This window comes from Pipistrellus hanaki (assembly GCF_964339955.1).
Source record: "Pipistrellus hanaki genome assembly, chromosome: 4".
In the NCBI taxonomy this organism is placed as follows: Eukaryota; Metazoa; Chordata; class Mammalia; order Chiroptera; family Vespertilionidae; genus Pipistrellus; species Pipistrellus hanaki.
Genome location: NC_140506.1, coordinates 20,614,560 through 20,637,410, shown reverse-complemented (window position 1 = coordinate 20,637,410; position 22,851 = coordinate 20,614,560). Strand labels below are relative to the sequence as shown.

General features: G+C 35.1%; 2 long non-coding RNA genes across 2 annotated transcripts in view; one reads left to right on the top strand and one right to left on the bottom strand.

Annotated features, from left to right (window-relative positions):
• The window catches only part of LOC311621526, a 484,022-nt gene extending 473,011 nt beyond the window's left edge, over positions 1–11,011 (top strand). Inside the window, exon 2 of the long non-coding RNA XR_014794844.1 lies at positions 10,943–11,011. This is a non-coding gene — a long non-coding RNA (uncharacterized lncRNA). The remainder of the gene's footprint in view (positions 1–10,942) is intronic.
• LOC311621527 overlaps positions 1–22,851 on the bottom strand; it is a 1,687,340-nt gene that overhangs the window by 473,010 nt on the left and 1,191,479 nt on the right. The window lies entirely within an intron of this gene.

Here is a 22,851-nt window from a genome sequence, read left to right as displayed (position 1 = left end):
CATAATAATAAGTTGTCTCTCATTGAATAAGCTATATCCTGTACAAAGGCCTTAACTGTTTCATTTAACTTTACAACGTCTTTTTTTTTTAAGGATTGCATTATTCTATACACTTTATGGTGAAGAGATTCATAGAGATTAAGTGATTATATATATATATATATATATATATATATATATACCCCAAGGTTTTAGAAGTAGTAAACATATTAGGAATTTCTGAAGTTCTAGGTAAAAAGCCTTAAAAAAGAGAGAGATAATTTTCACAAAGAAAGTATGTTTTTCTAAAAACATGGACAAACATTTCCAAGCCAGCTACTTTCTCAATTGTTATCAATAATTGTTTGGCCTGCTGGGTTTGCCTTTGAGGAAGTTTCTTAAAGCATCCTCTGCCCTCTGAAAGAAGATATATTCTTTTTTGTTGTTGTTAATCTTCACCTAGGATATCTTTTCTATTGATTTTTAGAGAGAGTAGAAAGGAGGGGGATAGGGGGAGAGAGGCAGGAACATCAATGTGAGAGCGACACATTCATGGGTTCCTGGTTGCCTCCCACACGTATCCTGACCAGGGCCATGGATCAAACCTACAACCCTTGACTGGGAATGAAACCTGAGACCCGTTGGTGCATGGGCCATCCCTCTAACCACTTAGCAACACTGGCCATAGCAAGACAGATTCTTCTTTAAAGCTCTCTGACTTTCACGACATTCCTGACCAGGGATCAAAAATGTGAAACTATCTTTGATAAGAATGTTCTAGAAAGGTTGTATTAAATTAAGAATGTCCTACACTACTCTAGTGATTTTGAATTTTTCCTAAGTTAAAACAACTTTTATACATAGTGGAATCTAACGTTAAACTTTTATTCATTTGAAAATGTGTAGGACTATGGTTTATTGAATTGAGAAGCTTAATTGAATTTTAGCTAAAATAAGTCTTTTATCTCTTTTTTACTTTACTAGTTAAAACTTTAACACAGTTTTAGAGTAACAACAGTGCCATTTAAACTGGACAAATGATTATTTCTGCTCAGTGAATATCATCAAAGCCGAGCATTTTATGCCGTCATTATTGCCATTTCCATTTCACTTACGTCTATTCACTGAGTTAGCTCCCCTTAGAGCTCTGTGGCTTACTATTTAAATCACTATGGAAGTATTAACCAAGAAAGTGGAAGGACAGCCAAAACTGGTTTGGCTCAGTGGATAGAGCGTCGGCCTGCGGACCCAAGGGTCCCAGGTTCGATTCTGGTCAAGGGCAGGTACATTGGTTGCGGGCACATCCCCGGTGGGGGGTGTGCAGGAGGCAGCTGGTCAATGTATCTCTCTCATCGTTGTTTCTGGCTCTCTATCTCTCTCCCTTCTTCTCTGAAAAATCAATTATATATATATATATATATATATATATATATATATATATATATATATATATATTTAAAAATAGTGGAAGTACAGAGGGCAAGAATATGGGGTAGAAGAGGAAGATATTGAAGCAGGTACAAGAGTATTAATGCATAAACTATTTAGCCGAGATATAGAATACATTGAAAATATGCATATTCTCTCAATACAGCTGACATTGATAGGGAAAGTTTTGAATAGCTTGGTTCTAAATTGGGGGCAAAGATCTTCCTCATCTTCAGCAGATGATTAAGGGAGTAAAACAAGCTAATCTTTCTACTGCTTCCCTGTATGAACTTCCTCTCTGCTCCACTTGTCTGTTGGATGCAGCGTATTTGTCACTGTATCAACTTATGATGAGACAGGGCCTATGCTATTAACCTGACTTGTTCTGTAGACTAGATGATAGATAGATAGATAGATAGATAGATAGATAGATAGATAGATAGATAGATAGATGATAGATAATAGGTAGGTGACAGAATAAATGTCTAACGGCTAATTAAGTTTCTTGATATTAAAATAAATAAAACATGCACAGCTAGCAAAATAAAATGTCTATGTGTTTAAAAAGTAGGTTTAATGCAAATATAAAATAATTCCCTTTTTGATATAGTTAGATAATTTTTGATGCACATCAGTGCCTCGTGAGTCCTCAGAATAAGGATTTTGTCAACTCCCTTGACTATACAAATATGCATATTTTCGTTTTAGAAGCTAATTGAAACTGTTCACCAGAGTAGCTTTAGATATAATGTTAGTTGGAAATTTCACAGATAAATGCCAAATGAAAAACAATGGAAGTTTCCTAATATGTGCTTAAATTTCAGAAACTGCAGTTGCTAACATTTTATATCATCATCATTTTTGTATAAAATCTTCCAGAAATCCACTGGGAGCTACTCTTCTTTTCCAATCAGTGTGAATGTAGAGGAGTGTAATATAGGGAAGATTTCTAGCATTTCTCTAGTGTTTCTGATTCATGCATGCCAATATTCTTTTCCATTCATTTCATATCCTCCAAAGGGAATACTATCTAATAAAAGAGTAATATACAAATTGACTGTCACTTCACTGCACAATATGGCTGCACCCATGTAGACACAAGATGGCTTCCACAAGATGGACAGCAAGGGAGGGCAGTTGGGGGAGACCAGGCCTGCAGGAGAGAGAAGTTGGGGGCAATCAGGCCTGCAAGGAAGGGCAGTTTTGGGGAATCCAGGCTTATAGGGGAGGTTAGTTGTGGGCGGGGGGAGGCCAGTAGAAGAGGGCAGTTAGGGGTGACCAGGCTGGCAAGGGAGGTCAGTTTGGTGACCAGGCCAGCAGGGGAGGGCAGTTAGGGGTAATCAGACCAGCAGGGGAGCAGTTAGGCATCAGTCAGGCTGCCAGGGGAGTGGTTAGGGGGTGATCAGGCTGGCAGGCAGGTGAGCAGTCCATCAGTCCTGTATTGTGAGAGGGATGTCCAACTGCCCATTTAGGATCGGGCCTAAACAGGCAGTCGGACATCCCTCGAAGAGTCCCAGATTGGAGGGGGTGCAGGCTGAGCTGAGGGACACACTCCCATGCACAAATTTCATTCACTGATCCTCTAGTTTAGTATAAATGAGCCTTTGTAATCATACAGGGTTCTACCTAGTTAGTGGGTTAGAAGCTATATGAAATTATACATTGTTACAATGATTACACTTTGGAGTTTGTTTACTTCAGAATTCAGTATATTATTGGTGCACCAATAATATGTAAATGTAAAAGGAATCTATACTAATAAAATGGTAATATGCTAATTAGACCGGATAGATCAGACTTCTTCTGGATGTTTTTGGACATCCTTCTTGATAAAGCCGGGGCTTAGGCAGTGCTGCCCTAGGTCCAGGGTGCCTGCAGTGGGCCAGAGAAGGGAAGCTTAAGTTCCGGGTATGGGGTTGAGGCAGAGGCAGTTAGGGGCGATCAGGCAGCAGGCGAGCAGTGAGGGGTAATCGGGCAGCAGACAAGTGGTTAGGGGTAATCAGGCAGGCAGGAGAGCAGTTAGAAGCATCAGGCAGGCAGGCAAGCAAGTAGTTAGGAGCCAGTGGTCCTGGATTGTGAGAGGGATGTCAGACTGTGGGATTGGGTCCTGGATTGTGAGAGGGTGCAGGCTGAGCTGAGGGCCCCCCTCCCATGCACACATTTCATGCATCCATCAGGCCTCTAATATTAAAAATAAATCAATGAACCTACTGAGAGAAGTGCTTAATACTAAAAAAGTCTGGTGTTTCTCAATGAGAATGATTCATAACTATGGATCTGGGTGGGGAAATGGTGTTATTTGGAAGTCATGGCTAAAGCTAGATGTATTACTCTATTCAGACTATTGTTGACAAAATACTATACAATGGTTGGCCTAACAACAATATTTATTTCTCACTGTTCTGGAGACTGAGAAATTCAACATCAAGGTGCCAATAGTATCTGTGTTTGGTGAGGTTCCACTTCTTGGTTCATAAATGTCCCCTTCTCACTTTGTCTTCACATTGCAGAAGGACACAGGAGCTTTCTGTGGTTTCCTTTATACGGACACTGATCCAATTCGTTAGGGCTCCACCCTTCTCCCCTCATCACCACCCAAAGTTTCCACCTCCAAATATGATCACATTAGAAGTTAGGACTAAAAAATATGCATTTTGGGACGATGTAGATAATCGATCTATAACATAATCAAAGGCCATACTTAGTTTATAAAGGTTTTGTTCGTTGAAGAATAGTAGAAGCATTATCAGTGACCAGAGCACTGTGAAAAATAATCTCTCTAGCATCATGAGAAACAATACTAAAGAATATTATTAATACGCACCAAATGTCTACTGTATGTCAAACAATTTGTCAGTGCTAATTATTTTAATACCATTTGCAATCCTAAATAATATGTATTATTTTCTTCATTTTTTTAAGTGAAAAACTTGAGATGTAGGCAGTTACATTGACTTGTTCATTTTAATAAGCACATTTTTAGGAAGTGGAATCAGCATGGTTCTATCTGTTTTGGTTACTACACTCTTTTTACGCATTATGAGAGCTCTTAAAAAACACACAAAAATTATGTCCAGAAAAAGGGACTTTGGAGGAAGAAGGCACATTGATAGGATGTCAAAGTGCATAATGGTAATTCAGTAATTTATTAAATGTTTATCATGAATATAATGGTCAAGAACTCAGTCCTCGGTTATAAGGAACTTGCAGTCTTATCAGAAGAAATGGGCATATGAATTCACAATGAAAACATATCAGGTGCCCACATTACCAGTTCACATTTTTATTTGTTTGAAAAATTATGATAATGACACATTATTTTACTAAATATGAGGGCCATAAAATAAACCATATTAGTGATTATTATTGACAGTAAGAATACTGCCCTATTTAATATTTACTGGAGGGACCTCATTGATCTTAAACTATGGTTTCCCACAGGGAAGAGATAAAGAATTAAAATGGAAGGATGGAAAATTTAAACACAAAAAAAATGTGGTTGTTCTTTGCATACAATCTTCTCCTCAGAGGAGTCATTATTTCCTATAATTGAAATAATGGAAATTGTTTGATATTGCTTGAAATCTGAGTGCTCTTTTGACTTTCAGGCAAATTTTACATTCTCTTCCCCTCTGTTTGGAAATTAAAGCATTTATGTTATTACATCATTTAATTATGGTGTGTTACTTGCCTGATTGAACAAGAAAAGAATATTCTTGCTCAACTGAAAACCAATGTACCCAACTTATAATTCTTCTAATTTAAAGTAATTATACTACACAGAGTGTGATTCCATTTATTATATTTGATTCATCACATCAATTATCCTTTAAGTATGTTCAGATATAATATGCCTTACAAGAATCACTTGTGCAATATGTTACAAAATTTTAAGAAAATAAACAATAATGCATGCACATTATTTACTCTCAGCAAATATTTCATACCTTTTAAATGGATGGAATTCTGATGTTTATATTTGGAAAAATAAAATAAACTCAAGGTAAAATAAACTCAAGAGTGTAGTAGCCATAGAGAAATTAACAAATCTCCTAATTTCTCCCTTTCCATTTAATTTTACATACCTTGCAGATGCTAGCAACAAAAAGCTAGCACTTAGAATGACTAATTTGGCTTTAACAACTCTCTTCTTAGAATAGACATAGTTGCAGCTCAGGAGGAAATTACTGAGTTGGAGAATTACAAAGCTTTTCTTATCTCAGGAAATACACATTGTCTGATTCTGAAGGGAACATGTGAACAGAACAACCACGGTGTTTCTCTGGTAAGGACTTATATTGAAAAGCCATTTATCTAGATTCATTAAACATTTTAATAAATATCTTAATTTGTGACAATTAAGTACTATAATCAACAACGGCACAGCAGATCCTTGAATAGCTCCCTTTTGTTATAACAGGAATGAGATGCCCTTAGGAATATAACTCTTGTGAATATCAATTAGCCTATAGTAAAAACTGGTTTCGCTATATGTAATTCAGCCACATTTCTAAACACCTGATGGCATTAAGTAAGGGCTTGCAGTGTTACTGTGTTAATAAGTACTAGTTAGTCTTAAATACTTCGTATCATTAAAATTAGAAGGAAAAGTACATGAGTCCAACTTTCCTGGACCTCCTATCAATGATTCTACTGTCCTGCTTGGAAAATCAGCACTCCAGCACACTGCCGAGGAGCATGGTGTCCACAGTGCAACCATATTGCCTTTGTTCAATACTTACCCGCATGCTCTCTTAGATGAGTTTTTAACTTGGGTTTAGTAAAACGGGCATGCTAGCTAGTGGTAACTATCTCCTCAGGTTTGGGAGAGCATCACTGGCATAGTAAGCACCCAAGAAGCCTTAGCTATCATTAGCCGTTTTGCTTAGGTTGTTCTAAAAATAGGAATCAGAGACATCTAAATTTATAGGCAAACAGTGAAATCAATTGAATTTTCAAAACCTACAGTGAGAGAGTCCAGTTTGATTATGTGGTTTTTAAATGTACTGGCTATTATTTGCTGTTCAGAGATTCAGGACACACATGCTCAGGTCCAGACTCTCTTAGTGTAGGGTTTAGACAGTGCTGTCTCTCCAGCCTCAGATTGTAAAATGCCCAAGAAATGTTTATATGTCTATAAATCAGGTGATTCTATTATTCCAGTCAGAGGTGCCATGCACATTATGATGGATAATGGTTTGGACAGTCATGCAAATAAATGGGTTGCTACTGTCTAAGTTTAGAGAAGTTATGTCCTGAGAACCAAGACTTCTCTTGTCTTTTCTAGAATCAAAATAACATGAAACTTAAAATAAATCATCTTAGGAAAAATATATAAGAGAAGGAAATATAAAAAAATATATATATTTTTGTATATATTTTTGTGTTTATTCAAATATTTTAATTATGATATAATTTGAAAATAAGTTAGTGAAACAGTACACTTTTATTATAGAAATATGGGCAGTACAAGAATTGCAATGATAACAGTATATAATTAGAGAAATATATTTTAGAAAAATTAAATAGGAAGCATATTGAGATCCTGACCAAGCTAGGAAGTGACAGTCTATAATTAGAGGCCCATTCATGTGAGTCAGTCTTCACATTTTTTTTAAATAATAAAATTTCTTTTTTAAGTTAAAAAGTTGTTGTGAAAGAACAATAAAAGACTTCCTTCAACTAAGTAACTGATTGAAATGCAAAGTAAGTTTTGAGTAGTCTTCAGTAGCAAACTATATAATTATATTATTTTCAGCTTTAAAAATTTCAGTCTGATGGTTTTCAGTTAAATGAAATAATCAGTGTGCACTTTTCCATCTGACAGATACTTCAACACATTAAATTTTGGTTTGGAATTTACTCAGACACACCAATGCAGATGAATAAATACTGTGAAGCATATATATATATTTTTAAAAAAAATACAGATTTAGAAAGTCAAATAAATTTTATATACTTTTACATTCTTCTGTTTCATTTTCATTTGATTAAAAAAAAAAGAATTACTGTATACAGGGGCTACAAAACTGGACTGTGACTAGTTTTGCTACCCTTCTTCAAATATTTGTTTTATCTAACACAGAATGAAAAAAACATATTTAAAAAACAGTAACATGAATTAATGGGTTTTAGAGTTTCCATTTCATACTCCATTGTGGGCCCATTCGTAGCAGAAACTTAGAACTGAATATCTTGATAAGATGACATGGCATGTCTATAGACAAATTATTGTGTTAAAAGCCTATTGAAGAATTCTGGAAAGTAGGAGGCAGAACTCTCAGCACTATATCTTATAGATAGATGAATGATAGATAGATAGATAATTAGATCTAGATAGACCCTCCAATTATTCTCCATTTTGAAAACAAAAATCTGCTATGTTTCTGTGTGATGCCAGAGAAATTATTTTTTCGTTGTGTTTTTTGTTTGTTTGTTGTCCTCCCTGAAGATGTTGCCAATATCAGAGAGGAAAAATAACCAATTCCCATGGGAACCTCATTGTAATACTGGCAGACTTTTGTATACTACCCTAAGATTCCTGTGGACAATTTATGTATATTGATATAAAGATAATGAGTTTTCCTCTTGTATTATTTACTGTTCACAATCATATTTTAATTTATCCCATCTCCATCTCAAGCAGTGAGATATTCACAGACACAGTTTAAAAAATATTCCCATGAATGATCAGTCACCTCTGTAATGAATTGGTTGCACTATAAGTAGATACACTAGCCCCTGCTAACTGCTCATTCATACTTAGTAACTTAGTAAAGGTCACACATGGATCCAAAACACCGTTGGGCAGCTGGTGAGAGTACAGGACACCACTGTGCAGATGTCCACAGGTCAAAGAGAAGCGGCCAGATGAGATGCCCTGAGGCGTGGTGTGCCTTCTGCTGTCCTTGCTGACACTGGGGCCTAACTCAGTCAAGAAAATAATTTACCAGATGTAAGACCTCAGGATAGATTGCAGATCTCATTATCACCACAATCAAAGATAATGTGAGTGTCATTCAAGTGGGAACTGTTCCAGCTCTCAATTCTACTAAAAGGTAAATTGAGTTTGCTGACCCATTTTGGAAAAACAAATTCTTAGGTTTTTCAGCAGTATTTTTAGTATGTGAGGTTATTTTTCAATTACTTTAGCCTCCATTTTAGTTCTGTGGAACAAGCAACTAATATAATCTTTAAAAGTCCATAAATATTGTTGCTAATACAGTGTTGTGATAAGGTAGGGTCCTGTGAAGCAACCACAATCATATCAAGGTAGAGATGCTTAATATTAAGAAATATTCAGTGGTTCATGATTATTTTGTTTTGTTTTGTTGTTTTTGGCAATTCACGTGGCAAGTAAGGTGTTTAAATTTGTTTATTCTTTAGCTACCTGACTCTGATTCTGGTGGGAACATTGAAGCAAATAAATTACTCTAATTTTATGATTGACTACATGTCAATAAATATGTTGTTTTAAGAATATCATTATATTCTTTTATAGTAATACTTATAACTTATATCCTTCTCCTTCTGGTTGGTTTTAAAGAAATAAAGAGCAATAATTATTCCTGTGATATAAATATCTACAACATGCTATATATTATATATAAATACATATATAAAATGACATATATAATCTATTTATATGTAAATTATTCCACCCGATGAGTGACATGTAGGAATAGAAAGCATTAGCATCACCACTTTTGTGTCTGAGGTAACAGAGACTCACCCTAGTCTAAAACCAAATATGTCTACAACTCAACATTGCTTTAAGCCTGATCCCTAAAATGTCTACCACCAGCCAAAGGGGTTGAGTGCTACACTGAGAGGTCCAAGTTGAAAAAACTAGAGTGCTCATGTATTGGAAATAAAGTGACTTCCATTTGAAGATTTTGTAAAATTTGAAGGACATGTGAATATAAGGGCCTATCCATTGAAGACCTTGGAAAATGGTTTTAAAAGTGAGGATTGAAGAAGCTTATACTTTATTAGTTTCACAGTAAACCTTCTTTTAGCAAAGACTGCATTAGTAAGGATCTGAATTAAGGAAGTTGTAAAATGTTGAAATGAAAAAAAAATATATTTTTATACTCATATTTATAAATGTAAATCATCAGAATGTCCTTTTAGAATAAAGCAATAAGTGGTTGATGCTCCCGATTTCAGGATACCAGTCCCAGATTACTGACAACAAAAAAGCTTGTAATTTCTGATGAACAGTACTAGTTGCAGACTTCCAGAAAACAGGTTTTTAACTGTCTGTGATCCCCTTGATGGTTCCCAAAGTGTGGTACGCGTACCCCCAGGGGTACGGGAAGAGTTTGGTGGGGGTATGCATTGCACCGGAGTTTGGTGGAGATATGCACTGCACCGTGCTTAGCTGAGCCTAATTCTACACTCTCATGAGTATGAGAGGTACTCAGAGTTACGAAAATTATAGAAGGGGTACACATATGTCAAAAGTTTGGGAAACACTGGATGATATCCCCTCATTTCTATGCTTTTATTCTATAACTTGGTTTTCTGTCCATATTTTAATTGTGCTGACCAAGATGATGCAGAGATATGAAATATCAAAATGTTAATAAACACAAACCTTCAACTTACAATGGGGAAAGGGAGTACCAAGCACAGAGATTTTGATTAAAGAAAAAGTTTTCATTTTTGAGAGGAAATATTTGGCCCTATATTGTTATATTTCAGTTATTAGACATTTTTGTGTTAATCATGAGATAAATTATTTTATCATTCTTCAAGTAAGACCTTACCTTGACAAAGGTAAATTTCAAAATCTCTAACCAGCCATTGTAACTTAGTACAAGTATCAGGTATCAGGTATCTGAGACATATATATATTATATTTTTAAAACAATATTTCTATGATTTCAAAAAATAGATTTTCACTTTGCTTTGAGGGCAGTGTGTTTGGAATATTTCTTACCTAAGAAAATGTCATTAAAGCTTTATGAGTGAGGTTTTGTTATTTATTTTCCAAAACAAAATATTGCTTCTGACCTGCAAGGTGCTTTGTGAAAACACTGTCATTTATCACTCATCTATCAAAAGAACTCCTCAATGTCAATTTACTGGGACTTAAAACAAATTTCACATCCTTGATACATTTAATTTATATGATTTGATTGATAAGACTTTTCCAACATTTCTACATGGGTTTTCATACACTTCCTAAATTGGGGGCCCATAAATTTAAAACAAACAAATACGTTTTAGAGAATTTGTTTAGTCTAGGACATTCAAGAAGTGATATAAGGGAAAACCTGTTAAAACTGAGGTCAAACCATCTTCATGTGGGTTGAAATACATTTTGTAATGAATAACAATGGATGTTATACTTGCTCAAAACTTATAATCCATTATTATTTTAACTACAATAAGTAGAAGATTCTTTCAGTGTGGAAGTTACGGTTTCTGTAAAAGCAGAGTAGCTTTTATCACACTAATCTTACCTGAAATTACTATTATAAGCTCCAGACAAATTATTATGAACAATAGATTGAAAGCTTTATAGAAGTTTTTTTTTTTTTTTTTTTTTTTTTTTTTTTTTTTTTTTTTTTTTTTTTTTTTTTTTTATTAGAATGAACAGGCGATTACAAGGAGTCAGAGTGGAATTAGACCCTTGAAAGAAGGTTTGCACACTGGGTGAGATTTATGTTTATAACACTTTTGATCTGAGAGCACCTCACTGTTTCTAAGGTACAAGACGGCTGGAAAACGAGCGGACATTGGCCATCTTTTCTGGCACAGTCCGAGGATAATGTTTGGGAGCGCTAATATGAAAAATAAATGAGGAGAGATAATTCAGAAATAAGGGACCCAGTGAGGGACAATCTCCACAACCTTTATATAAAATCTAAAATCTGTAGATGATCCAAGAATTGTAAACAAGAGAGCAATTCTTCAAAGAATCAAGGGGAGAAAGAACCACTGCAAAAGTGACAGAGCTGGACAGAAACTTCAGCTTCTGCTCATGTCAGTGGATTGTGGAGTTCACATCCCATCAAGTTAGAAATACGTGTCAAACCCTTACTATAAGTATTAGCCATGTGCTGGGCCATAAAACAACTAGATAAAGTTAAAAGGATTGGAATAAGGAATACATTTTCTACCTTAAGTGGAATTAAAATGGAAATGAATAAATTATGTCAGAATAATTTAATACTTGGGAATTAAGAAAAAGCCCATGTGTAAAATTAAATCACAAAGATAAAAAAATATATTTTTATCCAAAAGCAAATGAACAGTACTTGTAGTCCTAAAACAGTCATTACAACATGTGTCTTGAAATACTTATATTAGAAAAAAGCAAGTGTTCAAAAATTAATGTTCTGAAATGATAGCTAAAGAAGTTAAAAAAGAAAAACAATTAAACCCAACAAAAATAAAATAGAAGAAAACAACTAAACTTAAATATACAAGTAATAAATAAGTAAAATGTATATCCATAAATGATTTAAGAAATAACAAATCTTTAGTTATGTTAAGAAATAAAATAGATAACATAAATTATCAAAATCAGAAATTGTAGAAGGGATACCATTATGGAGTTTTTAGATATTAGCATCATAGTAAAATAATTTTATGTGTAGCTTAATGACAAGAAATTCAACCAAGATAAAAGAGACTAATTCCTTATAAGATGCAACTTATTAAAGTTTGGACAAAATAATTAGAACATTTGAAAGCCATATAAATGTTAAAGATATTGAATATATTATCAATAACTTTCCCACAAATATATCTCAGGTAAAATTTATTTTACTGGTTAATTTGATCAGACACTTACTATAGAAATAATGTCAACCAAACATAAACTCATAAAATAGAAAAGAAAAAAAAACACTTTAAATTATTTATGAGTCTAGCATAACTTTGAAACTTTGGGGTAGGTAAAGTAAAAACAAAATATAAATTAGACATTAATAAAGACACTATACCTTAAAAGAAAGACAAGATTATAAATATGAAATACCAGTAAATAATATATGGACTTCTAGAAAATATTACAATACATACAGATGAACAAGATTTTAATCTCAAATATTTGAAGAATTCATACAATTCAATTATAAAAATGAAAAAATAAAATATAGAATAGCTGAATGGATAATTTAGGAAAAGAAGGATTCAAATGGACCACAAGAACCTGGAATGATGCAAGTTGACAAAAGTATGGAGTGAAACAGTCATTTTGGAAAATAGTTTGGGAGTATTTTATAAAGCTTTGCATACTTGCCATTTGATGCATCAGTTCTCCTATTTACCTAAGAGGAAAAAAAAAAACATGTCTACACAAAGATTTCTCTGTGAATGTAATAGTGGCTAGTGAATTTAATAGCCAAAACTGGATGGGTGGGTATTAAAACACATGCCCATCAATACATGAAAGGGTAACTATTGTGGTATACCATTTAGCAACAAAAATGAACCAACTGCTGTTACATGCAAAATATGAATTAATTTAAAATTATATTGACACAAGAACTAGGCATAGAAAAATGTACTTTCTATACTTCCATTTATATGAAATTTTGTGACAGTTAAAACTAGTTATGGTAGTAGCAATTGGAATAGTGAACACCTCTGTTGTGGTCTGACTGGTTGGCAATTAACATAGTCAGAGAGAATGTTTTCGGCTAAAGAAGATACAATATTTCTTAATTGGAACAATGGCCTCCAATTCATCAAACTGTACTATATTAAGAATGTGTATTTTATTTTTTTAAATTTATTTTAAAAAGAAGAAGGGAGAGAGAAAGAGAGAGAGAGAGAGAGAGAGAGAGAGAGAGAGAGAGAGAGAGAGAGAGAGAGAGATCAATTTGTTAGTCCTCTTATTTATGCATTCATTGGTTGATTCTTGTATGTGCTCTGACAGGGAAGCTAACCTGTGACTTTGTTATATGGCCAGGGCAAAATGTACCCTGTATTTTCTGTGAACTTGTACATAAACATTTTAAAATATGAAGGCTATTATTTCTATACTACCAGAAAAGGATAGAAAACAAGTAAGGAGAATTTTAGATAATCAAAAATGCATGAAGTTTATTTATAACTTTATAATGTACATACTAAGAGACAGGAAGAAATATTTATAGACTATAATATTATTGCAAAAGCAATATTATACTTTCTCATGAAAACATTTCAAAGACAGAAAGGCCAGTGTTTACACTGATAAAAATAGATACTTGTATACATAAATTTTTACTCCCAAACTAAGAAAAGCTGTTGATATTTAGTTTATTTGTGTTTAGAAATTTCCTCATATTTGCAATGTGAGACTAAGTTTTAAGGTTTAATGTATTCATATTGTAGGAATTTCCAATTGTTTGGAGAATAAGGTAGCTAGCACCTTTTTTTTTTTAAGTTTGTCTAAGTTTTTTAATGTGGCAAACTTTAAACAATAAAGTTTGTCCAGTACTTACATTATCAAAATAAAACTATCCAGCCCTGGCTAGTGTGAGTCAGTGGTTAGAGTTTGGGTCCATGCACCAAAAGGTCCGGGGTCCCGGGGACACATACCTGGGTTGCAGGTTTCATCCCCAGCCCCAGGTGAGGTGCATGAGGGAGGGAACCAATAGATGTGTCTCTCTCACATCACCTATTTCTCTCTCTCTCTCTCTCTCTCTCTCTCTCTCTCTCTCTCTCTCTTTCTCTCTCTCTCTCTGTCCCTTCCTTTTCTTTCCTCTCTTCTATTATCTCTAAATAACCAATGGCAAAAATATTTTAGGTTGAGGATTAAAAACAAAATAAAATGTATTTTTATTTTGTCATAAAATTAAGCCACCCACTCTTCAAAATATCACAGAATCACTATCCACAAAATCCACTATATGACTTTCTGTGGGCCTCAGTGAAAATGCTCTGAGAGCTACCTAACAGTGTGCTGTATAAATATGTTAAAGATATATTTGATTGATCTTGAGATACAAGTAGTCAATAAATATTAGTGTGCTGGGTTTTTGTTGTTGTTGTTTGTTTGTTTTACCTTTATTCCCAGGGTTTCATGGGTAAACAGTGTCCTTGGGTGGTTGAAAATGCTGTGAAAAGTTAAGACCAAAATAGCTTTTGAGATTAGATCTTATAATATATCTTAATCATCTCTTCCTCTCAGCTGAACACAAGCACCAGTGTATGTACTCCTGTTCACTAATGTGGAAGTCACAAGCAGTAATGGCCCACACTCTACTCTCAACCGCAAAAAATGCACTCTCAGTCAATAACTTTCCAATCAGTGAGGTGCATGCCAGGACCATCAGGGGCAACAGATTGTTAAGTCCAAAGAAAATGGATATTGAAATCAAGTTCAGTATATTTACTCAAATTTAAATTAGCATGCCACTTCTACAAAAAAAAAAATTGGCAGTTAAGCGAGGAATTTATTGAGGATCTTAAAAATGAAAAATACAATTACTGAAATTTTTAAAAATTAGTAGGTGGAGTGAGTAGTGGAATGCATATAGCTAAACAAAAATGAATGATGTGGAGAAATTTTCCAGCACATCAGTATAACATGGAAACAAAATAGGAAAATGGAAGAGAGGTGAAAAATAGATACAGAGGTGGCAATCTCTCTCTGGCAGAGTTTCAGAGTAGAGAATAAAGATTAAGATAGTGATGCAATTATTAAAGTCATGGATGCTACTATAAGTTTCCCACTATGAAAGGAAGATAGAATCCTCAAATTAAAAGACTTCATTGAGCATCAATCTGGTTAGTAAACAAACAAAGAAAAAAGAAACCACACATTTCAGAACAAAATATATATAGATATAGATATAGATATAGATATAGATATAGATATAGATATAGATATAGATATAGATATATATTTTTTTAAGGAAAGGAGAAAATCCTAAAAGCTAGAAGAGTGAAGACGTTGACCTACAAAGCAATGAGAATTAGGTTGACCTCACAATTAGTTTCACCAGTATTTGCATTAATAAAAAACAATGAGCACTTTATGCAAATACTAAAGGAAAATAAATTTGATTTTATAAATTACTTCCCAGACACATTATTTTGATTCCCACAATTTGAATAAATCTTAAGATGCTAAGTAAACAGTTAGCAAATTTAGCTCTATCAGACTCTCCCTGACCCTGGAAAGATATACTCCACTGAGGATGAATAGATGAATACAGAAGAAAAATAAATGAATACAAAAATGCAATGTTAAGCAAATAAAGTAATGGACTCACTTTTGTACAATTAAGCATTTAAAAGAATGCATGTTTTTATACTAACCTAGAAATAAAATGTTGAAAGTATGAGTTAAGGGGTAGAAGTGTTATAATAATTAGCTAGTGAATATTAATAAAAGGAAGAGAGCAAAGGAAAGTCAGTCACCGTAAGCATGGTCACCTGGGAGGCTTTACCATGAAGTTGTAGCTTTACATACAGTTGTTCCTCCAAGGGATTAATACCCCTTCCCTTCTCCTATGGGGGGTGGAGGGGTTATGAACTGAGGGACAATTCCATTTTAGAGGAAGAGAGACAAGACAACTAAATACAACCTGTGCTTCTGGAAGGACTACTAAACTATAAAGGAAAAATACTTTGTTGAGACCAGTGCCATCGTATCAATGGAGTTGTTGGATTGGATAGGAGAGTGTATCGATGTTGTTGATTTCCTCAATTGGAAGATTATAAATGGGTTATTAGGAGAATGTCTTTGTTTTGGGGGAATACTGAAGTATTAACAACTTGCTCTCAAATGACTCGGAAGAGACCAACTGATAATTTTGTATGTTGTGTGTTTGCATATGAAATTTCATGAAATCTTAAAAGTTGATGTACATCAGTAAGCAAAGATATGGGAATGTTTTGTATTATATTTACAAATGTTAATGTATTTTTACAGCTTTAACAACAAAATTTCTAGTTAGTGTACTTTTCTTACTAATTTTGCCACAAATTCAACAATTCATTAAAGGGTGTTTTGTTTTGTTTTTTTTTTAATATAGTTTTCTCAGCTTACTTAAAGCAATTCAGTAACTTGAAGATTCTGTCCAGCTTCCTCTTAATTAGATGAATTGGAGCAGAGTTAAACACATTTCATAAATTATTCATGAAAATTTAGTAATAATTATATAATCTTCCAAGCTGATAAGTTGTTGTCAGTAGATCTCGGTTTAGACCTGAAGTGAAAAATACTTAAGCAGGTGTAACAAATTCATTAGGCTTGGACTAGTGGAACACAGTGATTAGAGTGTCACATCTGTCTGCTCACTGAGGTGTTGTGGGTTTGATTCCCAGTCAAGGGTACATACCTGGGTTGCAGATTCAATCCCCCCACCATTCAAGACACAGGCTGGAGGCAACCAAAAGATGTGTCTTTTTCACATTAATGTTTCTTTCTCTCTCTTTCTCTTTCTCTCTCCTCCTTTTTCCTCCTCTCTCTATTCTTTCCATTCTCTCTTAAAATCAATGGAAAAATATCCTCAGGTGAGGATTAACAAAACAAACGAACAACAACAACAACAAAAAAACAAAACACAAATTTTTAAAAGAAAATTAGTGCCAGAATTCTTGATTATGTTTTTAATGGACTCATGTCTGCTCTTAGAAATGGATAGGCATCCAGTTATTAAACTAATAATGCTGTGTGCGTCTCATCAATCCATATCTACCAACAGTTCACTCTGACAAATAATAATATACTGGGTCTCTATTATATTTTATAAAAAAGTTTCATAATCAATATAAGCCACCTTGATTATGAAACATTTTTATAAAATATACTACAGGCCCTTGCAGCCTTGTCTTCCTTCAGAAGGTCATCTTTTAGGACGTCCAGAAGGTCATTCTCTGTCTGGTCTAATTAGCATATTATGCTTTTATTATTATAGATTTGTTTATTGATTTCAGAGAGGAAGGGGGAGGGAGAGAGAGATAGAAATGTCAATGGTGAGAGAGAAGCATCTATCAGCTGTCTCATGCATGCCCCATGCTGGAGATTGAGCCTGCAAACTGGGCATGTGCCCAGACTGGGAATCAAAGCATGACCTCCTGGTTCATAGGTCAATGCTCAATCACTGAGCCATGCCAACCGAGGTATTATTGAAGCATATTTATAAGTAGTTCAAATAATGATCTTCTTTCCTTGGAAGAAATTCCTTAATAGTACAGTCATATACCGCTTAAGGATGGGGGACAGAGGGAGATGTTCTAAGATATGAGTTGTCAGGTAATTATGTCATTGTACAAACTTCATAGAGTGTCTAACAGCTTAGTACTACAATTGCATGTGCTTTATTTTTTTTATGTAATTGGCAGTATAGCAGATTTGTTTATACCACTATCACCACCAACCAAATAAAAATAATTTATAGTGTAAGTTTGAGAGTTGGCTTTTCTTTTTACAATGTAACTGACTTAAGCTTTGATGGCCTAGGCATCTACTACATAAAGGCATTCATTTCGTATTTGTGGATTCTTTTTTTTCTTTTTGTTCTTCAGATTGGGTGATTTTTACTTCCTCGTTTTCCAAATTATTGAGTTGATTCTCAGAACCCACTATTGAATCCCTTTAAATTATTCATTTCAGTTAGCGTATGCTTAATTTCTGACTGGTCCTTTTTCATGTCTCTGAAATTCTCACTATGATCCTTGAAGCTCTCACTAAGAACCTTGAGCAACCTTATAAACAATTGTTTTTGAACTCTGTATCCAGTAGTTTGCTTGCTTCCATTTCATATATATATATATATATATATATATATATATATATATATATAAATTTTTTTCCTGTTCTTTCATTTTGTGATATGTTTCTTTGTGTCCACACTTTGGTTGCTTCCCTGTGTTTGTTTCTAAGTGTTAGGTAATTAGGTAGAGCTGCTGTGTCTCCAACAATTGGTAGAGTTGTCTTGTGTAGTAGGTATCCTGTAGGGCCTAGTGGCTCTGCTTCCCCTCACCTGACGTGGGCACTCTAGGTATGCCCTATGTGCACAGTCTTGTTGTAGTTCAGCCTTGATTGCTATTGGTGTCACTGGGAGGAGTTGACCTACAGGCCAATTGGCTGTGAGGACCAGATGCAACTACAGTGGGAGAGCTTCTGTGCAGGAAACATCCATATGGAGTAGGACTTGCTTAAGTGGGGCTTTGGTGCTCACGGAGTCTACCCAGTGAGTATGTCCTTTGTGTATATGTAGATTTATAATCTGGTATAGTCTGAAGCTATCCATTGGGTGCAGTGGCTTTGGGCCATCCCAGGAGTTACAAAGTCAGTCACTGCCTGGGGCCACCTAGCTGGAGTTACAGAGCAATTTACAGATGGCTATAGGTTTTACACGGTTTGGAAGTGCCAAGGTGAGGCCAAGCTGTGAAATAAGTGCCCAGTGCTTGTGCTCAGTCTTGGACCTCTTATTGATAGGAATGGGAAATGCTGAGATCAGTTACTGCTTGTTTGTGAGATTTTAGGAAAGTCTGAAGTCTAAGCGAGGTCTAGCTATTTATATGGAAAAGCCACCACAAACAGCTTGGTTGGAGTTGCAAATTGTATGGGGTGGGGCCTCAGGGAATCACTAGGGTAGAAGAAATAGTGTGAGTCAAGCTGAAGGAAACTCAGATATGCCTGCCAGTCAGCTGCCTGACAGGGGAGGTCCTAGCACAAGAACAATGACATCTGTCTGGGAGAAAGTTGACCCTGAATTCCTACCTGGTAGCCAGACAATCCAGTTTCTCCCCATATGTCCCTGGTTCCCTTAATGCCACCACCAGCATTGGAGCTCAGAGGGAGTGGGAAGTTATCAGTTCATGCACTGCCCCTTTAAGAGGAACTGCCTGGGATGCCAGCAGCCTCTATGCCAATGAACAGCAATCCCTGCTGGTTTACAGCTGAAGTTACAAGTAATTCTGAAACCATGGGCTGAGGTCTGGTGTGGGTCTATGATCTCTTGCTTCTCCTGGGAGGCCTCCAGAACCAAGATATCCCTCCCAATGAAAAAACTCCATAGGTGGGTGTCAGCCTGGTCCATGCCCCCACTCTGCCTACCAGTCTCCATGTACTTTCTTTCTTCTTCTTGAGTTGTAGGACTTCCGTGCAGCCAGATTTCAGGCGGTTCTGCATGATAGCTTTTCTGTATTTTAGTTGTAATTTTAATGTGGTTCCAATGAGGCATTTCTTAAGAACACATTGCATACAAACTATAGAGTTTAGTTTCAATTGTCCAATGGAGAAATACATACATGAAATTTCTAAATATAATTTGAATGCTATGCCAAATTAAGCAGGAAAACCAATGTAAAGATTTGATTACATTTAATTGCTATGTTGCTAAAGGGACTCTTTTTATACCAAACAATAGCAACAAAACCAGTCCAGTTTGTGGGGGTTTTCATTCCGGGGAGATGGAATAGACATGCTTTTCACTATCCTCTTACTGAGGACAAGTAAAAGCCATGCACTTTTATGTAAACCAAACATAAGAAGACTTCAGAAAGTATTCCTTGGAAAATAATCTCCTAATTATTTGTTTCAGAAGACAATATTTTCTTCAATTCACAAAGTCATTGATTGGTACTTCTAAAAGAATTAAGGCTTTCTGCCCTGGCTGGATAACTCAGTTGGTTGGACTGTCATCCCCATACATCAAAAGGTTGCAAGTACCATTTCCAGTCAGGACACATACCTGCATTGGGGGTTCAATCCCCTGTTGTGGTGGTGTGTATGGGAGACAACATTAAATTGTCAATGTTTCTCTTTCACATCAGTCTCTCTCTCTCTCTCTCTCTCTCTCTCTCTCTCTCTCTCTCTCTCTCTCCCTCCCTCCCTCCCTCCCTCTCTCTCTCCCTCCCTCTTTCTCTCTCTCTCTCTCTCTCTCTCTCTCTCTCTCTCTCAATTAATAAAAAGATATCCTCAAGTGAGGAATAAAAAATAAAACAAAATAAAAGAATGTAGTCTTTCTAAATCTTAAGATGATTTATTTATAAAATGATTAGGAAAAGGATAGCAATCTTAAAACTAGATGATATTCACACTGACCCACACATTCTCATTTTCTACTTTTCAAATATGTCTCAGTTACAGGTGAGATGAGGATATATAACCACCCAACAAACAATTTTCTCATCATTGGTTTGTTAAAAGAATATTAAATTCAGGTGAAGAGTCAACCATCCACATATTCCTCCAATATTTATAGTGTACTGTTTGCCTTTCATATGTCACTATTATGCTGAGTTCTGGCACAGTGGTAAAAAAAATAACATAATCAAATGCAAAGACTAGAAATGTCGGGGCGGGTAAGACCAGGTCTCCATTCCCTAGCTTGTGCTGGGGGACTTATGGAGTGGCTCTTCCTGAGAGACCAGTTCACCTAAACAGAAAGAAAATAGTTTTCCTATAGAATGAATTAGGGGTGGAAGGCCAGATACTTTAGCGACAGCAGCAAAATAAGGAAAACAAAACAAATAAAATACATTTTAAGATTGGGAAGCACAATGGTTGGTGTAAAATTAAATGAAAACCTGGTTCTGGGAAATACCGCCACCCCCAAAAATGCACACTAGCATGCTATTTTCATAGATATGGAACTGAGATTTAATGTCTTGAGGAAGAGTGTCACAAACTGCCTTTTCTAGACTTAATCATAAAGAGAATAATTTTCTTCTAACATCTAGAAACACATATTTATTCTTGCTCCTAGATTATCCATTTCCTCAAGGAACATTAAAGAATACACTGCTTTGGAAGGTGGTTATAGAATGTAATGTATATTTTAAATATGCAGCTGATAGCAGAGCTGTTAAGAACCTTGACGGTTTTGTCATTAATTTTAAATTGTCTATTGGAGAAGAACTGCATACTCAGCACTGGCCGGGCATCACTACTTTATTTACACATTTTTAGAAGTAATATGGGAAAGTTCACTCAAGCTCTTTATGGCCAGTAAGAGAAGTGATATAGTGGGCAGGATCTTGTGGAAAGAGAATGCAAATGAAAGGCAGTGAACTTCTCCATACTAATCACAAACAAGACCTACTAAACATTTGTCCTACATCAAATTCTTAGAAATTGTAAACCAGTCTTGGACAAAATGGCAATATAAAGCTACCACAGACCCTTCTACTCAGACAATTTAGTAAAGGTAATTTAATTCTAGTATATTTTAAGCTAACCTAAATAACATTTGGTTAGTTTTAGTTATGGGGCAATGTAAATTATTACTTTTTTGACAGATGCAATTTTAAAAAATTAGAAAAATAGAAGTAAAATCAGAGACCATATAGAACTGAAATAAAATATATTTTTTCCTATAACAAAACCTCTGAACTCCTGCCACAAATAATAAAAGTTAAAAAATGTTGCTTTAAATGATTATTAAAATGACAATTTACTTTGTTGCTCTTTCCAAGTCCATTCCTTTCATTTCCAACCCTAAGTTAAAGTTGATTATGCTGTAGTACAGTGAATACTTCACTATTTTTTTTTTTTACTAAATATATATATATGACTGGGCATAGTATATTTGGTTTGTCTTAAATTCTAAACCCTATGCCTTTACCCAGAAACTCGGGATAGAGAATATATCCCCTACACAGGCAGCAGGCCTGATGTGACATGAATGAGAAATGGACAGCATGGTTTCAGTGACACTGGAAAGAGGACAAATACATCTGCTTTTCTCAGTCTGCTTTCTACACCCAGGATATTGATTTTTGAGTGTATGTTTTTACACATGGCTTTAGTTCAGGGGTTGAAAAACTAAGGTCCACTCTGCAGGTGTTTGTATAGCCTGGTTTTTACATTTTTAAAGATTAATGGAGACTGACGGCTCCTGACTTGTGAGAATTATGTGCAGTCATAATGTCAATGTGCATCATAACATTTTGGTGGCACACAGTCACACTCATCTATTTACATGCCCTCTATGGTGGCTTCATGCCATGTGGGCAGAGTTGCATCGTTGTAGAAGTAGTTTATCCAACTTTGACTATTGTATAATGTTCTATAATATGAAAATGCCTCCAGTTTGTTATCTATTGAAGCAGCACTATGCCCTATTATACTTTTACCAAATGACATCAAAATTGTCCTTTTGATTGTATATGATATCTTACCTGATAAATACTAGTTATCTTCTAAATTCTTCTTGTTACAATTAAGTCCATAGTGTTTCTTTCCCCTTTTATGGCATGCTTTTTTTTTTTCTGACATGCACAATTGTTTACATTTAAAATTTGCATATACAAACATATACACACATACACTAAACACTTACATACATACTAGTGGTCTGGTGCGTGGAATTTGTGCATAAAGAGGGGTTTTCCTCAGCCCAGCCTGCACCCTTTCCAATCAGGGACCCCTGGGGGGATGTCCGACTGCCGGTTTAGGTCTGTTCTCTGTGGGATTGGGCCTAAACCAGCAGCCAGACATCCCTCTCTCACAATCTGGGACTTCTGGCTCCTAAAGAC